The 16698-nt window shown below is 38.2% G+C and overlaps 1 protein-coding gene and 2 long non-coding RNA genes across 4 annotated transcripts in view; 2 read left to right on the forward strand and 1 right to left on the reverse strand.

Moving 5' to 3' along the window:
* The window catches only part of LOC113018288 (junctional adhesion molecule-like), a 71997-nt gene that overhangs the window by 30115 nt on the left and 25184 nt on the right, over positions 1-16698 (forward strand). The window lies entirely within an intron of this gene.
* LOC113018287 (uncharacterized) lies at positions 7592-9512 on the forward strand. Its single transcript, XR_013906504.1, has 3 exons — positions 7592-8451; positions 8669-8758; positions 9411-9512. It is a non-coding gene; the product is annotated as an uncharacterized LOC113018287 (long non-coding RNA).
* Positions 10855-13150, reverse strand: LOC145425749 (uncharacterized). The gene is made up of 2 exons (XR_013906479.1): positions 12886-13150; positions 10855-12761 (listed from the first exon to the last, which is right to left on the reverse strand). It is a non-coding gene; the product is annotated as an uncharacterized LOC145425749 (long non-coding RNA).

Genomic DNA, 16698 nt, shown 5'->3' on the forward strand with positions numbered 1-16698 from the left:
CAAGCTAGCATCAACACTTTGAATCCAGCTACTATTAACACTGAATATAAATTTTAAAACTAAATATATATTTTATAGTGTTACTGAACTGAACCTGTTAAACACCCAGACCTGCTTTAGATTTCACCGCTTTAGTAATGACGCACTTATTTATGATCGTCCTACAGCGCAGCGTAACAGACGTCAATCTAATGCGACTTCCTTAAGATATCAAAAGTCTGGTGTTTGAACGAGTGGCAGAAATACTAATGTTTCAGCTTTATTTAAACCTCAAAGTTAACCTCATGTAGTCAGTTTTAAAACTCTAGTTGTGTTATTCACTGAAAATATCAACAGACTCAGACTTTTAGAACAAACTAAAAGTCAGATCAGCAGAAACAAAAACACGGAAATGTTTCCTGTAACTGCGTCAATCTGCTCGACTTTGCTGTTTGTCGATGTCTTCATGTTGGTCTCTGTGTATTAACCAAACAGTGCTACCCTCTGGAATAAAATAAAGAGGAATAAACATCAGTCTGGTTTACATGGTACTTCCCAAAAAATTCGTTTCAGTTTGCCTGTGTGTGTAACGGCATCTCGAGATGTGGTGGTTTCTGTGTGGATTCACCCGCTTGGTGAGCGGTGTTGTTCCCAGCACAGAGACAAAGAAGTGTAATGTGTTTGTCAGTGTGATGTGTTGTAGTGTCAGGAGTCAGTATACAGCTACAAAGCTTTTTGTTCAGTGTATACAAACAGCTGTAGCTACATAAAGGCAGCATGCAGAGACTCACAGTGTCTTATAATGAGAGGCTGCTTTCTCTCACACATTATGTTCACTTATTATCAGCACGTGTTGTTGAAGTCAACAGTTGTACTTTAACTTTTAACCTCTCTGCTCTGTGTTGTTTCCACTTTCAGACCAGAAAACCATCACAGCTGAGTCTGGACAACTCGTCAATCTGACATGTCGAGTCCCAAACAACAACATCATAGTTGTAAAGTGGACATATATGACCTTCCAAAAAGAATATGTGCTTTTGTACCGGGATGGCCAGTTTGATCCAGAAAATCAGCATCCATCTTTTAAGAACCGGGTGGATCTGCAGGACAGACAGATGAAGGATGGAGACGTGTCTCTGATTCTGAAGAATGTGATGATTAATGACACTGGAACATACGAGTGTCGTGCCGTCCTGGGAGTCAGACAACCGTTGAAGGTCATCAGCATCATCCACCTTCATGTCAATCCTCCAGGTGAGTGAGTAGAGTTGAGTGTGTGTGTGATCAGAGGTGAAGCTGCTTCCTGGTTGTTGATGTTTGTTTCTAAAGATGTTGTTGATGAGACTTTGTAGAAAGCAGCTGGTCTGAGTGATGTGATCAGAGTGCAGTAGATAATGTCTGACAGCAGTTTGAAGAGGAAATGGATTCTGTTCTGTTCTTCACTCATCACCTACCTGACAGCTGACACCTCACACCTGTTTCTCACCTGCAGGTCAGCCAGGAGGAGACACAGAGGATGGAGGGAAGGAGGATGGAGGGAAGAAGGATGGAGAGGAGGAAATATCTGTTGGACTGATCGTTATCCTGTGCATTTCTTTTGTTGTTCTTGTTCTTGTTGGTTTTTTGATCTACAGAAAATATAAACAACGACAGTGTCGGGAATTATTCCAGCCTCCCAGTGAAATGCAGCAGCTTTGAGCTTCTTACATGGTGATGCTTGGTAAGAGAAGCAACAAAGGCAGGAGTAAATCTGACTGAAGAACCTAAAACAATAACATCTACAAAACCAAAAGAGTTGATTCAATTAAAAAAATTTTTTACAGCAGAGACAATGTTAAATAAAAAGCTACTACTATTATTATTAGTAGTAGTATTATTACTATCAGGAAAAAATGACAAGGATCAGTTAATCAATCCATAATGGGAAACTACAATTATTAAAACTTGTAGGTTATTTTAACTGTAATATCACAATGCAATTAAAAACTAAAAATTCTCCAGTATCTGTGGGAGAGACCTCAGAAATTAGACCCAAAACGATCCAAGAAAAATCAAAGACATTTTAATCAACAGGCAAAGTTTATGCTAGATGCTGCCTAATATTGAATAAAACATTATATTCTAAACCATTTCTGTTAGCATTTCATGTTCTTTACATGTATTGTTGTGTGCTTACTTCCAACACTTCTCTGAATTTTCAACAGCTGTTTATACCACACAGACTGATCCTCACGTAGCTGTTACTACAAACAGTAACTGAACCAGCTAAACAACACAAACATGTGAAGATGAACATATGAATTACTGTGGATCGTAGGTCATCAATAACAATCAGATGGAGTTCGGGATCTATTTAACAACTATAATTTTAAATCTTTTGGTAATAAAACCAAAGAAAAATTATTTCTGTAACACTAAGATGTTTCCTGTGATCTGTGAAGCTTTTTGAAATTTACATTCTGTTTTCTGGCTGTCAGTTTAAATATTTCAAGAGCTGGTCACATTTTTGTTATTCATTTTTACTCTTTTTGAACGTTTTTACTTATAATTTCTTTTTAGCCTTATTGTTGTCTTAACTGAGTCTATTCATGTGTTTTTGTGGCTGTAAATGTTTTTTTCTCTGTGACGGCCAGTGGGCTGGCCTTGTGTTTTGCTTTTTCTGTTACCTGTTTCTTGCAGGTAGGTGGAGCTGACCCAATTATAGATGCAGCACACCTGAGAAGGCCAGTCCCAGTGTATATAAAGACACCTTGACGGAACCAGCTGTGTTGCTCTGGCCCTCTCCATCATTTGGAAGTTTCAGTTATGGCTGTTATGTCCTTTAAGTTGTGTTTAAGTTGCTTTACCTTATTTTCATTAAATATGTCTTACAGCCTTTAAAAACCCGTGTGTGGTCTCCCACTTGCTTGTCATTTCCTCTGAGCCGGGTTGTCTCTTTTCTCTCTTTCTCTATTAAAGCAGTTGATGCAGATTTGATCTCAGCTGCAGTCAGTTTCAGTTTTTTTGATCTACAGAAAATAAACAAGAACAGAGTAAAGATTCATACCAGCCACCAGCTGAACAGCAACCTGTTTGAAATGTCCCAGAGATTCTTACATGATGATGCTGGAAAAGGAAGCCAGAAAATCAGGAGAAGATCTGACTGGAAAAACTAAAATAATAGCATATATTCCAAAAAAATTCACAGGATGGACAATGGTTTGATAAGTAAGCTAATGTTAGGCTTAAATAACAGAAGAGGTGAACGTCAATTGCTCCATGATACCCACCGTGCCTCAAGTAAGAGAAAACAAAAACATTATAAAATAAGGAAGAACAAGTCCAGGAACATCAAATCTGTGAGGCCAACAGACACAGAGGATGGAGGAGAGAGGGAGGATGGATCTGTTGGATTGAAAGTTGGTCTGAGTGTGTCTGCTGGGTTTCTTTTTGCTGCTGTTGTTGGTTTTATGATCTACTGGCATACACGACAAAAACAGAATTTTAACATCCTGATGTTTGAAATGTCTCAGAGCTTCTCACATGGTGACGCTGGGTGAGAGAAACCTACATTACTAGTCTCACTGAAGAAACCTAAACACCAGATTACAAGTAAAAACAAAAAACAAAAAAACATAAGAATTGCTTTATACCAAAAAGATTTCACAGCAGAGACAATGTTAAATAAAAGCTAAGAGTCCCTCAAGAAAGAGGGGGGGAAACATATAGTATCAAACAACTATTAAAAATTATTATTACGAAAAATAGGAGTAACAGACAAAAGTGGACGAAAGAGAGGCAAGCTTGGCTCCACAAGTATAATTATAACGTAACATATATTATATCGATATAAAGGATATTGTCACATCTTATATCTCGTATAAAATATATAAAAATATATTTTTAAAAAACTAGATATATCACCCAGCCCTATTCTCAAGCATCTGTTGGAAAGTCCCAAGAAATTAGTCTGGTCAAGCAAGAATTAGTCTTTCTAATTAACATTGTGCTGATAAGTTGCCAAAAAAAAAATACTGCCTACTGGAATATAATGAACTAAAGTTAAAGCCAACATCTTTCCTTATATATTTTGTATTGTGTGTGTAATTTAATTGAATAATGTGTATAAATGGCCCATAATATTTTAGAAATGTGCAAATGATAATAAAAACAGCAAAATTTTATGTTTGTCTGAAATGAGTATTTATTTATTTTCTGTAGATGTACCACTATTTTTATCTGAAATTTGCTGACAACAACAACAACAACAACAACAACAACAATCTTTATTTATAGAGCACATTCAAAAGCCTTGGGCATACCAAAGTGCTTTACATAAAACAATAAAAAATAAAACAGTTCACACATTAACATCAAATTTATAAAAGTAACGGATTATGTTCACAGGTAAAAGCCACCAATAAGAGTAAACTGCAGCACATAGGTTATAGCAAGGTAAGACTGTACCACCATGATAAAAGACACCAATAATGGAAAGAAAGCAGAGAAATTAATACAATAGGTCACTGCAAGCAAGCCAGCATTTAACTGGTAGAAAAGGCAAGTTCTGACGTACCATGGGTGGCAGCCCCAATCAGAGTTTGGAGGAACAGACACATTTATTTAAGGTTTAGAGTTCACTCATTTATAGAAATCCTCAATCTACAATCACTGGACCAGATTCTACATATACCATGCGCACACACACATTACAACACATGTGATGATAACATTTCAGCTTTTTACAAAATCCCAACATGCTCACCTATCAGACCTTCATTGTTGGGGTCGTGCGTTCAGTGAAGTTAAAGACAACACTGCCTAAATCCAAACTTTTTTTGCTTTCAGAAATCAGAAATCAGAAAGGGATTTTATTGCCAAATGTTGAGCAGGTTTACAACATTAGGAAATTGCTGTGGTGCTTCAGTGCAAACATACTGTCATAAAAATATAAAAAATAAGAATAAGAATTAAAAGTGCTAAGTGGATAGATATATACATGACATATACATGAGTGCAGGTGGTGATCAGTGCCAAACATGGAATGATGCAGTGAACACAGCGTAGGGTCATGTGTTAGTGGTGGGAACAGTCATACGGTTACTGTTCATGTGTCCGACAGCAGAGGGGAAGAAACTGTTCTTATGGCGAGAGGTTCTGGTGCGAATGGATCGGAGCCTGAGGGGAGCAGGTCAAACAGTCATTCAAAAATGCTACTGCCAACAAACTGCTCTATGAAACAGTTGTTAAAAAAAATTGAATAGCTTACTTCAAAAGGTTTACAAGCATTTTGCACAGATGACTGGTCAGGAAGTTTATTTTCATTGTATTGTAAACTAATATGGTAAATATTTGCAGAGCTGATGGATGGATGGGGAATTCAGTTCATGAGGAACATGTATTCATCATAAAATGCACAAAATTAAACCATGACTGAAACATATGATGGAATTCTTGTTATGATCATGGAGTTATTCAAGGCAAGGGAAGTTTATTTATATAGCAGAATTCAACAGCAAGGCTATTCAAAGTGCATTCATACTTTCTGAGACACTTGCTGAGGTGTTGGATGTTGGATGTTTTTTGTAACCATCAATAATTCAGCACAAAGCACATGTAAAACATGTTTTCACATCTTCCTGATTTCCCCATGAATTTATTTGAGTCATTCACTGTTCTTCCGTTTGAGCCATGTTTCTGTATAACGGGAAGCCAAATATGCTCCCACTTGCACCCTCCCTATTCTCTGATGTGGCAAAACGTTCTTGAGGGTAGATTTCGATATAAAATCCAAAAATAACTTCTGTAGCTATAAGATATTAATTCTAATTGAGATCAGTTTAAGTTTTTTTTTTAAGTTCCCTTTAATTGTTTCAAAATAAAAGCATTGTTAAGAAATGAAGACTGTACGCAAAGAGAAATTTGACAATTTAATATTTAAAACAATGCAGGAAGTGCTGAGATGTGCATACTCATTGTGATACAACAAGTTTCACTTTTATGATCATCATTAAAACTGAATTAATCCGTGTTTACGTTCATATTCAATTTGATGATCTTCTTGTATCCATGTTAGTGTTTAAAGTACAACATCTCCCTCTAGTGGCCAAATATAAACCATGTGTGAGGATGGTGTTCATGTAAAATGTGAATCATAGTGTTCCAGTCAGTCATCAGTGTGTCTCTGCACAGCTGTAATTAAAATGTGTTCAGAGGGCCTCAGTGTCTGAATGGTTCCAGTTCAGCTCCATAACAGCAGCGTCCCTGGTTTGATTCCTGTGTTTCAGCTCATATCTGCCTCTCTCACTGAGGGGGACGTCCACTACATGGACATGGATTTGTTCATCAACCAAACTAAAGATCACTGAGAGCAGAGGACTTTTGAACTTTCTTTGTTTTATTTATTTATTTATTTTTACTTTGTTTTCATTTGGTTAACCAATGAATATTTTATTTTAAAGTATTTTGGGAAAACAGACAAAAAGTTGCAACTCATATTTTATGAAAAGGCTTCGATGATGATGTCTCTTTAGTAATTGGAAAAAGTGAGTTACCACCTCTGTGTTTGAACCAATAGAAAGCTGGTGCTCAGAGGAAGAGGGCGGGCTTTACTTGGTGTCAGTGACAGAAATGAAAAAAAGCTCAAATGAGTGAGAAGGACGATGAAGGAAACATCTGTGCTGTGTCTGCTCTGTAAGTAGAATCTCTGTGTTTGTTTGAATTCTTGTACTTTGACTGTCTGCTCTCCTGATAACTGATGATGGAGGAGAAGACATGAAAAACAAATCAGGCTGAATTCAAGTTCAAACACCACCAGGACCAACTGCAGGTCTGAACTGACTCTTTATCTTTGCTCAGGAGTCGAGGAAACACAGCAGGCAGTGAAAAGATCAAATCATTCACTCATTATATCAACACAGCTGCACAGTGGACACATGAATTTAGAGGGTTATTTAAAAGTAGCGGTTGTGTGTATAGTCAAAGTTTAGTCACTGTGCATGATAATTAGTGAGTGTTGATTTTACATAAAAACTGGGGTAGAGGAGAATCAAAAAGACAAAACTGTCTCAATACTTTCATGTCAGTAACGAAGTTTCTCCAAAATTTTTTAGATGTTGTGAGATTTGGTAATAAACAGAGTATACATTATATCTAATAGTACAAGTGTCACAGAGCTGCAGTGTCTCTGTATGTTTTCCCCCACAGTCCAAAGACACGTTTAGTTAACTGGTAATTCTGAACTGGTGTGAATGTCAGTCCGTCTGTGTTACTCTGTAATTACCTGTAGTCATGTTAAAACAGCTGAGATAGATTCCTCAATTTTAAAAATTGGTAAAGAAAATTGAAGGATTGATTCTACCAAATGTATTTTAGCTTCAGGCACTTTTTATTTATTCTTTTGTCAGGGAGAGACGAGTTTGTGTGTTTGTCAGCTGTTTGTGTGGAGTTGTTCATTATGTTCACCTCAAATCAACCTGAGTGTCATTTCTCTTTAGTTCTGATCTCACTGCTGAGCTGCACAACAAACCAAGGTCAGTAACCTTCTTCTGTCACAGTTTAAACCTGAGAAATGCTCACTGATATGACCTGATTGGGTTGATGGATTAACAGATCATCAGTTTTTCATTTTAACAGCTCGTCTGACTGTGAGTCCCAGCAGCTCTCAGTTCTTTAAAGGAGACTTTGTGTCTCTGAGCTGTGAGGAGGACGACAGCTCTGCTGGATGGACTCTGAGGAGAAACACAAGCAAACGACAGAGGAGTCAGTGTGGAACAGATGGGTGGGGAAAACCAGCTGGTTCTTCCTGTAACATCGGCATGATGATGCTTCATGACAGTGGAGTTTACTGGTGTGAGTCCAGAGAGGGTCCCATCAGTAACATGGTTAACCTGACAGTCACTGGTAAGCTGAGTGTGTGGAGTTAGTGTTGATGAAGCTGTGTGTAAATGGATGAAATGCTGTAGTTTGTCTCTGTGCTCAGATAAATCAGTGATCCTGCAGAGTCCTGTCCTCCCTGTGATGGAGGGAGATGACGTCACTCTGCTCTGTAAAACAAAGACCACTCCCTCCAACCTCCCAGCTGCTTTCTATAAAGATGGCTCCCTCATCAGGAAGCAGCCTACAGGTCACATGACCATCCAGCATGTTTCCAGGTCTGATGAAGGCCTCTACAAGTGTGACATCAGCGGTCATGGAGAGTCTCCATCCAGCTGGATCACTGTCACAGGTGACACACTCACCTGTCTGTGTTTCTGCAGCTTTCAACATTCACAATGTGACGACAACTTAATGACTGTGTTTGCTTTATTTTAGGGGAACACACCACCACACCTCCACCTACATCCACACCTCCACCTACATCCACACCTCCACCTACATCCACACCTCCTCCTGTTCTCTCTGTGTTGTCATGTGTTGGATCAGTCTGTGTTGTGGTTCTACTGGTGTTACTGGTTCTGCTGGTGAGACGATGTGTTCACAGGAAACCTGAAGGTGAGACTCAGACTTTTCAATATATGTGGTTATGTAAATCCATGTGTTATGCTATTTATGTTTATTATGTTTATTATGTTTATTATGATTTGATGATTTTTAAAATTTTAATTTCACATTAAAAATGTAAAACCGTTTATTTTTTGTTTTTATTTGGACTCTTCACTGTAAAATGTTGTGATTGTAAATACTTTCTTAATTTTAATAATTTCACTAGATGAAGCTGTGGAAAATGGCCTCACAGATGACATCTTGTACAGTGATGTCAAAATATCAACTCATCAACATCCAAAAAAACAAAACAACGGTAATTTGAGGTCCTTTGTTGGTTATTTATTTGTGTTTATTCAGCTCCAATTTTATAAAATACTTTTAAGTTCTGATTATATTCATAGAGATTTTATGTCTCATGAAAAGATTTCTATGAGGATATTATGAAGCAGGTGAAGAAAGTACAACTGTGCATTGTAATAGAAAAATAAACGTTCTATTAAATTGATGCTAAAGTTTAACTCTGTAGTAATTTCGCCAGAGTTCATCTTTGTATGTCACGGCTTTGACAACACTTTTTTTCTTTTGTTTTGTTTTGTTTCCTCTCTCCAAATTTAATAATTCAGTCATTTTAAGTCTGTAAAATTTCACTCTGTGCTCATTGAGCATTGCTCTTTACATGCTGCCCTCTGTGTTTGTTGTCTGTGGTTAACACAAGCTAACACCTCTGCAGTCGTACAGTTTCCTGTTTATGATTGTTTTTAAAGTCAGCTGCAGGTGTTTCTCGATCAGGCGTTAGAAATAAATAATTCATATTCACATTAAGTAAACTTACTATAGTTTTATTCATAATTTCCTTTTATAATTAGCTTAACTCAGTTTAACATATGTAGCTTTACTCAAAGTTTACCGGACTTTACTGCTTCATATTTATGTGATTCCAACATTTTGTGTGTTTTATTGTGCAGACAGTGATGCAGCAGTAATCTACTCTGCAGTGAGAACAGAAGACATCGGTTATGGTCGAATCATCATCAAAGACACGAAAACCAGATCACAGATGAGAGGTACAGCTGCTCTTCTCCTGTCTGTGGTGATATGTCTGTCTGACATTAGAAATTTAAAAATTGAAAGAAATTTAAAGCTGTAGCTAAATTACACATTGATGGTCAGTCGTGTAAAATGCAGACCTGAGGTTATATACATTAGACTCAATCTATAACATACAGGCAGATTTCTTTCTTTGGAACATAAAATAAAGATATTCAATAAATTCTCATCACTGACTTTTCCTGAACAACTAAGTGAGCATAAACAACTCGCATATTCCAAACTGTGAAACCTGCCCAAATCTAGTCACTGGTTAATTGTTTGTGTATTGTTCTTTTTTTTTTCACCTTTACCCTTTCTGATTGTTTCTATTGTCCATTTCTTTACTATAATTCCTGTCCTCAGATATTTGTTAAATACTATCATAGTAGGTTAAGGACTTGCCTTCATGCACCCATGGGTCAGGACTCTGACCTAGCTTCAATTGTTTTGACTCCACCTTTCTCACAAACAACTCAGAGTGAGCTGCTGAAAACACAGACAAAGACATCCACCACATACTCTTTTCTTGATGTTTCTTTAGTCTGAGACAGTGAGACTACATCTGACACTTTCCACTTTAACGTGAAGGTTTCTACTTCCTCTTGGAGAGAGGACAAATAGGACGCATCTGCAGTTTCCCTTGTGCCACACTTGGCCTTTACTAATAACATCGACTCAGCCACAGTTCTGTTTTATATAGATGTCAGGTGTGGTATAACTTTTCACAGTGCTACACCTGAACAGATTAGGCTCACATGTGTCTGCTTTATCTCTACAGCCTGTCCTTAACAATGTCTTCCTCCCCTCACTCCAACCAGTCACAGGTGGTGGCTGCTCTCCCTGTGCCTTGTTCTGCTGAAGTTTTCTTCTTGTCAAAAGGGAGTTTGTCCTTTTTAAACTACCTAAAGGGTTCTGCATGTAAAACCACAGCAGCTCCTTCCTGTAGTCTGAAGCTGATGACACTTCTCTGTTCTGGTTTGGCCAAGCACAGAGTTCGTATCGTGAGAACTTGCCCTGTGGTGAAGCATCAGTTTGCACTGAAAAAGGTGTCAGATCTGTGGTCGTGCACCTTCAACTAGTTACAGCAGTTGTTGTTTCTCAGTAGCAGTGTTAGGAAAGAAGACTGAAAAGCAAACGCTACTTACAAAGGTTACATACATATGTTAATCGTTGCATCTTTGTATTTTTATCTGTGGTCTAACTGCTCTATACTGTCTCCAAAACCTGGTACCCCAGTTTTGACCAAACTAGCTTTAGTGTTGGATTCAATGTAAAGCAGATACCACGAATGTTCTGTTGTTTGCAGTGATCTTATAACAATTTTAATATTAACCACACTGGCTGAACCTTTATTGAAATTTAACTCAGATTATAAATGTACAAAAATCAACCTGTTAAATAATATACCCAAACAAATAACTTGTCTTTATAAAACAATCAATACCTTTTAAAATAATATTACATAAAGATTTTAACTTGTTGATTAACTCACATAATCATGTCTTAATCGCCTGAGAAATTTAACTACACCTGAAGTCGATGCACCCCACAACGACTTGAACTGGTGTGTTTGTGTCCACGCTTTCTAGCTGCCTTTGCAACCCAGTATCATGACTAAATGTGAAATAGACAAGCCAGTCCACTGTATCTATTTCACGCTTTGCCTCTTCGAAACATGAAATGGACATGCATGCAGAAGTTACCAGCAGTGGAAGATGGTTTATTTAAAGCGATGAAGTCAGGTAGGGACCTTGATAACTGGAAACAATTAAGTTAGGAGGATAATATGTGTATACATGTAAATGTGTTATGTCTGTTTTCATGATTATTTTTGTACTGGCTTGAAATGAAATGCCTACCTCTGCTGTTACAGCAACTTACTGGAACTTCTGCATGGGTGTACATTTCACATTTTGAAGAGGCAAAGTGTGAAATGTACATGGTAGACCAGCCTACCTATTACATGGTTTGCCATGATATTGGATCACCCCAGGTTCTTGTCTCTTTAACAGCAATCAATAACAAAAACACACACGCTCTCAAATAGGTGTGTTCAGAGTGAGGCAGCTTGGCCAATTGCGTGATCTTTAAAACTATTAATCTCATATCTCTCTTACACTCTAAAAATTATTGTTTAAGCTCAACAAAAAAAATTAAGGCAACAATTTCCATTACTCTTTTTGAGTTACAATAACTTATGTTGAAATCAGATTGAACCAACAAACTATATTGAGTTAGGGGAATTAACTTTTCCTTCATAATCAAAGGTGATTTTAATTACCATTTACGTAATATTTGGTAGCTTAAAACATATTTTTAAGTTGTTTACTCATAAAAATGATGTTCCTCCAATTACTTTTCCCACATTATTTAAAATGATTTTAAGTGTTATGTAATTAATTACAGCAATTACAAAAACAATTTTTTAAAGTTCATTATTTAAAATATTAAGTTGCTGATTTTCATCATTATTATCATCATTTTAGCTTTCTCTTATTTTTTTTTAATTGTAATAGCTTTTAAGAAAGGAATTCATTCAACATTTTTTTTTATTATCAAAAAAACCTTTATTTTTTAACTGTAGGCATTTCAACACTTTGTATTTACAAAGTGAAAATAAACCAGAAATTTAGATCTATACCATCACAGCCAAGTTATAGAATATGCCTTTATGTATTTAACACCACAGAAACAAATGTGTTCAATTGGTAAAAAATCTACTTAGAAAACATTTTGTTACAGTAATACTTCCATGCAAGTGTTCAGTAAATGTTAACTTTCAATGCCTAACAAACTTTACAAGATCTTGCATCTTTCTATTACACAATGCAGCAAACACCTTTAAGATCAATGTTACACATACAGGATTCAAAACAGTTACCACTTTTTGAAACAGAGTCAACATCTTTAACATAATGATGGTTCCATCAAGGTCAAGGAACAGCTTCTGAACAATTTCAAAAGTATATTTCAGATCCTTGCATTCGCTCAGATTGAGAGCATATATTATGCCCATCAGCAAAACACAGCACCTTGGGAAATTCTGGCCCTCCATGATTTTTGTTTCCTCCACCACGATGGTTGCAGTCTTATGGTTAGATCCAGGGGTGTACCGGTCACTGATGATGGCAGTTTTCATCACCTGCCTTTCAAGGTTGGCCTTAAGTTCTTCAGTGTTAACTTAAGGCCAACCTTAAGTTAAGAAATTAATAGGTTAATTCACTAACCTATTTTAAAAAAAAAATAGGTTAGTGAATTATAGATTAGACTTTTATACTTACTGAATCTTAATGAATTCAGATGATCAATGGAACACACACACACACACACACACAATGCTGAATTACTTACACCAAACTCCATGAAAAGGTCCTCCTTCTTCTCTCCAAGGAAAGTGATAAGGCAGCAGATGGCTACTTCTCTATAATAATATGGATAGATTATTATAGATATCATAGATTATCTGTCATCTCCTTCCAGAGTGGAAACAGACAGTTTCTCATTCAAGCATAGTACAAATCATATACAAGCTTCAATGAACAAATACAAGTCAATAACACCATGTCTCTTTCTATATGTTTTATTAAACTTTGCTGTAGGGCACAGTGAAGTGTAGTGTGCTGCATTTTTACATCCACACAGAAACCTAAAAATTCTGGGTCCTTGTGACCAGCCTTGTACTTTCATATTATGGTTTATGTTCTGAGTCCTTGGCTGTACTGTTTTGATTATTGTTTTTCCCTAGGTTTCAGTTATGGTTGTCAAGGATTTAGTTCTTAGGTTTTGTGTGATGGCTTGCCGTGTTGTGTCTGATGTGCGCCTTTCTGTCCCATGTTTCAGGTCCCTATGTTGTGTCTCCCCAGTCTGTTAAGTTTACATGTCTAGAGTTCAGTCAGTGTGTTTCCTGTTTTACTTTGAAGGTCTGTGTCTCGTGTCATTGGTTTTTTTTGCCTCCCTTGTCTCGTCCAGCCTAAGACAGAAGGAGAACTGTGCTCTCCTTCTGTGTCACAATCCCCTCGTTTTCCCTCAATGTATTTAAGCCCTGTGTTTTTCATTGTTACTGTTGCATCAGCCCTTATAGCTGTGTGTTTCTCCCCCTGTCTCCTTGTGCATTAGTTTTCCCCAGTTTAGTTTTGTATTGTTATTTGTGTCGCCTCCTCGCCAGCAATAAAGCTGTGTTCTTTTTGAGTTGTCAAATTAAGGGTCACATGGGAACTGGAGCTTATCATAGCTGTCTGGGTGGACTACACACTTTTACATGTCAACAGTTTTTCAAATGTATTTTGAAAATCTTTCATGGAGTCACCAAGAACCAATGAAGTGAACTAAAACAGCATATATTGGACTTTTTAATGCAAATCTGATTGTTTCAGCTCTGTGGGTTTAAGGTTTGGGTTTTGTTAATTTAACTTTAAATTAAAATGAAAGCAGTGTGTAACCTTTGTCATATGTATCTGAGCTGGTTCCCAGTAACGTCTGAACTGGGACTGTGTGATGCAGAGAGGTGGAGACTGGAGGTCTTGATTGAACTACAAAGCTTGTAATCATGTTTCCTGTTGTTTGAACTGTGTTTGTGTTCAGACTTTAAACCAGAGCCAGACGTCGTCTGCTCTTCACTGAAGTAGTCCACCAGTCCAACCACTGACGTCCAGCTGCTGGTCTCTAACTGGTCCCCCCCTTCAGAGCAGAGGACATCCACATGTTGTTCTTTATTTTTTTTACTTACCTGAACAACTATGATTAAAATATGAGTATGTATTTTTACCTGGAGTTTTAAAATGCAATTTTCCTGTAAAATCATCAATAACAATAAACATATGTTTGTGTTTTATGGACACAGTTAAGTTTCCTTGTTGTTTTTTATTTTAAATGTGCCTTAAACACCGTGTTCTTCTTCCCCAGCTATTAACTTTATCTGCATTAAAAGATTTTATTCTGTGTTATTCATGTGGTTCTATGGGTTTCAAGCAAGATGTCAGCTGTGTGGTGTTCAGTGTCCAGGTGAGGTCCTCAGAGTTGTAGACGCCCAGGTACCTAAAGCTGCTCACCCTCTCCACTTCAAGGCCCTGGATAGACAGCGGTGGGTGAGGCCTCCTCTTCGTCCTCGTGTCCACAATCATCTCCTTTGTCTTGTCAGTGTTGAGGGTGAGGTTGTTGTCCTCACACCATGACACCAGACCAGACCTCTCTCCTATAATCCACTTCGTCCACTCCAGTGATGCGACCGATCACTGCAGTGTCATCCGCGAACTTCAAAATGATATCATCTTTGTTGGAGGCGACACAGTTGTGGGTGTACAGAGTGTAGAGGATGGAGCTGATGACGCAATCTTGTGGGAGGCCAGTGTTTGTAATAATGCTGGCTGAAGTCCTGTGGCCGATCCTGACAGACTGACCGCCAAGAAGTCCTGTAGCCAGTCACATAGAGCGGGATGCAGGCCGAGTGTTGCCAGCTTGCGAGTGAGTTTGTGAGGGATGACAGTGAAGCTTCAAAAGGGAATGATTCACATATGAGGTCTGCTGCCACCTACTGGTAAAACTGGGTATTACATCAGCGCTTGCGCTCAAAAGTTTTGATGACAATCTTAATATTGGTATTAAATAAAGACTAGTGTTAAAAGATTGATGCTTTGATTCTATCACACAAGTTCAGCATGTAGCTGACTGAAATCTGTTAAATAAATATATATTTTCATTTATTAAAAACAAAACAAAATGCACACTATGGAAAATTTATTTTGTTTATATACTTTTAAACAACAAAAGCTAAACCAAAGCACTTTAGAGTCAGACACTTTTACACTCCAGGAATTATTTAGTGGTCAATGCATGTTTTTTGAACTAACAAATGGATGCTGATTTATCTCATAAATCACGACAGACTGATCTCACCAACATAAGTTGCTTTTATAGGTCAACAGCATCAATATTGGTATCAGGAATATTGACCCTGGATTTACTTGGTATCAGACTTATACCAGAATTTGTAGTACTGCACAGCACTAAGCGGAACACTTGCTTTATACATGACAATACTTTAATGTTAGAACCCTGACCATGTGGTCTTTATGAGAGGACCTGGGGAGCAGTTTTGGGATGGCGTTGACCTGGCAGCTGCTTGTTGGTTCCCTATTAACAACTGGCTGTTTTAAAAACCCGTATACCAGCAACTGGCAGCAGCAGACCTGTTCTTGGCCTCCAAACCCTCAGTAATCAATTTTGTGTGTCTTTTGAGAATAATTTGGTTTTGTGTGTAGTGCTGAAAATGCTGTTTAGTTTAGTTTTGTTTCACACAGAGCTAGGTTGCACTTCTTTGGAATAGCTTGTTTCTTTATTATTGTGGTCTTTGTTCACCGCAGAGTTAATGCTTTCAGTTTGGTGTTATTAGTAGGAATAAACCTCACCATATGTTATATTGGCTTTTGGGTCTGGCTTTGGGGACTGGGGCAGAGACACCTTTTTTAACCCTTATGTTGGTCCTCCTAGACAGAGACGTAAGATTTAACGTTCAGAAATCTCTCAGATGACCACTGAAGTCATTTGGGTTTAGGTACATTTTATGAAAACAATGGTTCTTGGTGTGGTAGCTGGGCTGGTGCAGCAAAGCAGTGAACGTGGTAAGGGGCCGTCCTTCAAATTCTGTTCTGTCTGCTTTTGCACTTTTTTTTGCTAATCTTGCAACTTTGGCATCTCCGCCACCAGCGCTCATGTCTAATCGACACTTCCCCAAAGCAGCCAGCTGTGGTGAGTGACAGAGACTTTGTTCGTGCTCTTTCGGAGACAGGAAAAAATATGGACAGACACTGCTAACCCCAGTTCGAAAGGTCCATGCCACCGCCTGCCACAGACTCCATGCCATCGCCCGCTTTGGGAATTAAACCAATGGGTCCCTTTCCAGCTGAGGCTGGAGGACGCCCATCTCCAGAGCCTGCTGCAGTCTCAGTCAGAGGCCTCAGCGATGTTTGGTTATATCACGTCTCAGCCAGAGGTCTGCGCTCCGCTATCTGGTTCTGCACCTGCCAAACCTGATCCGCATTCGGCACTGCCTGGACCTGCCACGGCACGACCAGGACCTCCTGCACCTGCCACTCCAGGTACCGTCTCCATCTACCAAGCCACCCAAAGGTCTTCACCCACACCTCGACTAGCCTCCAGCCCTGCCAC

The sequence above is a fragment of the Astatotilapia calliptera genome, chromosome 3 (assembly GCF_964374335.1).
Source record: "Astatotilapia calliptera chromosome 3, fAstCal68.1, whole genome shotgun sequence".
In the NCBI taxonomy this organism is placed as follows: domain Eukaryota; kingdom Metazoa; phylum Chordata; class Actinopteri; order Cichliformes; family Cichlidae; genus Astatotilapia; species Astatotilapia calliptera.